We start from the raw sequence: 6,000 nt of genomic DNA, 5'->3' as shown, positions 1-6,000 counted from the left end.
GAATGAAGGCTAGAAGCATGAGGATTTTGGAAATAAGGGTGCAAAGAGTATAGGTTTAAAAGAAGAAGAAGAAGTGAAAATGAAGATACCATTCACACACCAAAGGAATGTGCAACAAAGTCTTTGTATTACTAGCAAAGTGCAACAATGCAAGATCAATTCACCCTTATTGAGACAATTGATCAACTCAAAATCCATAGCCCAACATAAACCATGACCCTAAAGAAGAAGATATCACAACCCTAGTGTACATTGGCCTATGTGATAGGCACAAGTATCCTATTGTTACTTTGTATTATAGCAATATTAAAAGGCTCATGTGGTACTCCAAAACTCTCAAGATGATGTCTTTGATTGTACAAAGCATCCCTCTATGGTAGAGAGTGAGATGCCTTGAATACATACTCCTAGATCCAAGTGAAGATGGAGAAAACCCTATGGACAACAAGTAGTCCTATTGTGTACTCTATTTTACCCTATAAAAATCATCCAAATGAAGAAGAAGTACTATTTCCTCTCTTTCCAAGTCACAAAGCTTACCCTATTTATTGATGGAGAGCACTTTACCCCTCTTCCACTAGAGTACTGCATGCCCAATATTCCCCTTTTGACTTCACAACTAATACAAGCCCCAAATTAGCCCCGATAGGCACCAAAAATTGCACCAACATCTTCTTGCCTCACCTCAGTTTCATCTTTCTCACTTTTTTTAATTCTTTTATCTCTAAGTTTCCCCCAAAGTCATAAATCATGCCACTTCCAAACCAAACTTAGCAAGTTCTTCTTCTGAGTTAGCCACAAAGTCAACTTTCCAACACTTAAGTCTTCTTGTAAAATAAGTCAATGCAATCATCAACTATCAAAGCTTAGACCCAAATTCCCGTGATAATGCCTTAATAAAATATGTTGCAAAAACTAGAACATGATAGGGCTATTTGAGACAATCCAAAACTTATGAGCATTGCTTGAAGATAAAACACTTATAAAATAAGATGCGTTATCATTATATGCAAGCTTATGCCCTTATGTCTATCCAAAGGGGTTATTTCATCCATATTATACAAGCATGGATTTGGCATTATTTCTTCCCATGAGATTTGTTGACATTGCAAGCTCAACACATGTGGATATTGATGATGGACCACCTGGCTAAATGGGTCTGCATGTCTACACTTAGCACATTGTGGTCATTATGATCTTCACATGGCCACGGACTTATCACTTATTATATTTAGCTTGTTGCACCTACCTATAGTTGGCATAGTTATAGTGCCAGTCCATCACTATAGCCAATTATGCATTGTTCGACTTGGCAAGACAGTTTTCTTTATATTGTATCTTATCTATACTTTGTGTACATTGTATTGTGTATGGAAGAAGAAGAAGAAACCAACAAGAAAATATTTTTCCATCCATCTCTCTTCATGTGTTCTTAAGTGAACTTCCTCTTGAATGTATGGTGTGTGTTTGGCACAACAACTCAAGCAAATCCCTCTACCACACAATTCTTCACATGATATTAAAGCAACATGATTGAGAGAGGCTAGTTTTGAATTGAAGTGAAGGAGAAGAAGAAATAATTTAAGCAAGCAAGCAATGGGTAAGAAGCTCTCCCATTCTTCTACTCTTTCTCTTGGATAGTGCATGTGGAGGCACCAAAAGCAGGGTAGAGTGAAAATCCCAGATTGTTGTGAGATTTTGTGTGCAAGCAAAGCACTGTTTGTTCTATAGATTAGCCATTTAGGACTTTTCCATAGGTTTTTGGCCAACTAAGGCCGTTTCAGGCCCCATGTTAGACACACAAGGTTGTGGACAACAATTTTAGGGCATATTGCACTTTAAGTTATGCCGACCGAAAATGAGTGCACATAATAGAGATTTCAAATCTGTAATTTTTGAGGTGTTTATGAAGAAGCAAACATAAGTTTTATATGCAAGAAAATTGCACATTAATATATTTTTGAGCAATTAGTAAAAAATGTTTGCTTGGTGTATTATTGTGCACTTGTTGTGAAAGGTTACATAAGACTTGCTTGCTGTTTTGTATCATTTTTGTGATAATGGTAGAGAACAATAGAAATCCCATCATTGAGATGCTAGATAAGTCCATCATGGAAGCTCCATGTGACGGATTTTCTTTCTAGAAAGGGCATTTATGAATTTGTTTTAGGTGAAGAAAAGAACCTAGAGTTAAGTAATCCTACGAGACTGCAAATGAATTAAAGGTGTGAAAAGAATGGAATGAAAAGGAAAAAAAGGTGATGTATTGGCTATTTGCAATAATCACTGTGATAATACTATGTTGAGGCATATCAAGAATGCAAAAACTTCACATGCATCTTGGATAAGTTTTGAAAACATGTTTTCAATAAATAAATAAAAAGGCGCAAAAGATTCAACTCAAGCAAGAGTTGAATACTTTGAAGAAAGGGAAAATGTTTGTCAATGAGTATGTTTTGAAGGTGAGGAGCATTATAGATGCTTTGGCAACGATTGATTTAATGCCTTTTATCTACTTTGGGTGGCAAGAAGGCTTGGAAATCATCGATCACTTCTTTATATGTATAAAAGCCATTTGTAGATTTTGATGAGTTGGTCGCTCTCATGATTACTGGAGAGATCAATATGTAGGATGACTCATCTAAAAGAAATAGTGAACATGTCCAAGAATTTCACTCAATTTCAAGAAGGGAACATGGCACATCCTCTTCAAAAGGTCATGGTATGGGACGTGCTGGTGATAACTAGCAAAACATGTTAAATCAACAATTCAATGAAATATAGGTTTCAGGAGGCCATGGAAACTTTAGAGGGAGGGGAGCTCTATAGAAAGAGGTGGATGGTAGAATAGAGGTTATGGAAATTTTGCTATTGTTTTCCATTATTGTGGAAAAACACATCATATTGCAGCTTATTGTTATGCTAAGAAGGATGATATGCACAATGGTAAATTGCAACAAGGAAACTCTGTATCGTCTTAACGAAAGAATGAAAAAAAATGAGCATACATTTATTATGTAGCATATGATGAATGCTATTATAGGAATGGGGATACATGATGATGTATAGTATGTCGATTCAGGTGCAGCTAATCATATGACCAGTCATGCTCAATGGTTTTTGGAGAGCTACAAAACTTACAAAATCCAGGTTATGTGCAAATGGGTGATGATTCATGCAACCCAACTTCACACATTGAAAAGGTTGCATGATGGTTAAATAAAGAGTTTGTCATATGTATTACATGTGCCATCAATCACAAAGAATTTAGTGTATGTTGGCCAAATGGTAGAGCAAGGGTTGAAGATTTGATTTAATGCAAAAGGTTTCCTTTTAGAAGACTTTAATGATAAGTGTAGGTTGGTCGCAAAATGAAGTAGAGTTGGCCACATATTCACTTTAGATGCTAGAATTCCTACTATGACTATTGCTATGTATGTTAAAGGGAAAGGAGCAATTGTAGATATTGAAATATGGCATAACCATATTGGACATGAAAATGTGCAAAGGCTAAAATTAATGTAGTCGAAAGGATTAGTTACAAGGTTGCCTACTTTTAGAGTTGCAAAATTTCACAAAGTGTCATGCTAGTTTGGTAAGCATGCAAGACAACCTTTTTTTCATAACAGAGATGTGAGTAGAAATATACTTGATACTGTGCATACAGATGTTTGGGGGCCTACACAGAACGTATCTCTTGGTGGTAACAAATACTTTCTCACATTTATTAATGATTTTCAAGGAAGCTATGGGCATATTTCATGAAGGAAAAGAGTGATGTATTTGAGCAATTCAAAACTTTCAAGGCTACAATTGAAACAAAATCTGGCTTGAAAGTTAAGTACTTGAGATCTGATGGAGAGGGAGAGTATCTCTCTAATGAGTTTAGTGGTTTCTTGAGGTCTCATAGGATAAAGAGATAGTTTACTTGTAGGTATACCCCATAGTAAAATGGGGTTGTAGAAAGAAAAAATAGGTATATTGTAGAAGTTGCACATATATTGATGATTGAAAAGAATATGCTAAAACATTTTTGGTCTAAAGCTATTCATACTGATGTCTATATTATGAATAGAACTTCCACAGCTGCAGCTCATGGGATGATCCCTGAAGAATGCTTTATAGACAATAAGCCTGATGTGTCACACTTGAAAGTGTTTGGCTATATTGCATATATTCATGCATCAGATGAGCTGCAAAAGAAGCTTGATCCAAAGGTTGAAAAATGTATTTTTATTGGATACTCTTTAGAGTAGAAAGGGTATCGTTGTTATAACCCTGTTACAAGAGATTAGTTTAAAGTGAGTGGAGATGCTATTTTTGGTGAGATGAGTAGTTGGAATGCATCTATTGGTGATGTATTAGATGATAATGGTGTTCGTGATAGTTATGTGCACAAAGAAAAGCAAGAATCACAAAGCCGCCTTAGTGGACCAAAAATATAATCTAATACTATATTGTCGAGACTTGAAACGGGCCTGACACTGGCTCTCTACCACTAGTCGGACCTTTAAGACACACAAGACACCCCACATGGCCTTGCGGCCAAGAGCGTCTAAGGCTCACACTACACTAAACTCTAATATCAATTTTGCATTTGTAATAGGACACAGTCCAACATTTACCTTCCCCTACTCCTCGGAGGGAGATCCCATAACATATAGGTATAATACATTGTATCACATGCACAGGAGGCAACCTCTCAACTGAAACACCATGGCTCCACTCTTTAAACTGAGGCTATATCCCATGCTTCAGCTTTGTCACACATTCACACACATTAATCATATTTTTTCTTAATTATTTGTCGCAAAAATCCTAAATTTCTCTATTTTTTGCTATTTTCACTATTTATTTTCTCATAAAAATAGGATATTTTTTAATCTATGATTATTGATTGATTATGACAGCTAAAAAATGTTCTTTTATCATAATTTTGTTTCATGTGCATCTTTTTTCCCCACCCGAAACCAACAAAATCTTCATTTTTACTCTAAAAATATACTTTTCAGGTTGTAATTTAATTATTACAACTATGTATCATTACAGTTCTATGTTTCTTTTATGCATAGCCCTCAATCATGATGCAAAAAAGATCCAAACAAATTTTCATTTCATATGAATTTCATTTAGACCATCAAACATTTAAAAAAAGCAAATTTCCTTTGTAAAAATTAGGCATACCGCTTATGCGCGTGTTGCAGGTTTTTTGATAATTAATACGAACTGCCAATGGACCAACCAACAATCATTCTTCAGTGCTGAACACCTTCCCTCAGCCTCCTCTTGATCTTGGAGCAATCCAATCACCATTGGACAAGCATCCTTCAGCCTTTCTTCTTCTTGATTTTCCCCACATGAATCGCCATTTGCAAGAGAGAGAGGGACGAGAGAGAAATACTAGATTCTGATCAGACATTCGGGCAGCCATGTTGCATGCAAAGTTAGGTGATGGAGAGTGAAGAAGATCAGAAGATCATTGAAGTGATCAGATCAAGGGGTTGTTCTTTGCCTCCCCATGGCCTCTCCTTGCAAATCGTCACTTGCAGCCATGGTGCCTTCTTTTTTTTCGTTTCTAAAAAAAAAGGCCCCCCCTATCGTGTGAGTTTTTTGGGGGTTGGAGGCCCCAAATGTCACCCCCCCCATTAAAATGTCAATTTACACTACTTCCCTTTTGGCCCTCCACTTCGGGCATTGCCATTCGACTGTCCGGCGTCCGATTTGACTCCCAAAATTTACTACGCCCATCTCGAAGTCTCCCATTGCTGGGCACTTTCAAAAATCTCATCTAGCATCCCAAGAAATTATGAAAATTCTGCAACCGTTCCTTGGTGGGTCTTTAATGCAGTTTTGAAACCCGTCTGTTGCTTGTCGCTTAAAATCGACCCAATTTCCTCTACCGCCTTCGACGAAATTTAATTTTCCCTTGAAATTCAAAATTTTAGGTAAAATTTAAACACTATTCTAGGGCAAAAATCCACCACTTATATATCTACAATT

The sequence above is a fragment of the Lygodium microphyllum genome, chromosome 23, assembly GCF_053477565.2.
Source record: "Lygodium microphyllum isolate KBCC chromosome 23, Lygodium_microphyllum_v1.1.10, whole genome shotgun sequence".
Classification (NCBI taxonomy): Eukaryota; Viridiplantae; Streptophyta; class Polypodiopsida; order Schizaeales; family Lygodiaceae; genus Lygodium; species Lygodium microphyllum.
Note: the sequence above shows the minus strand (reverse complement) of the source record.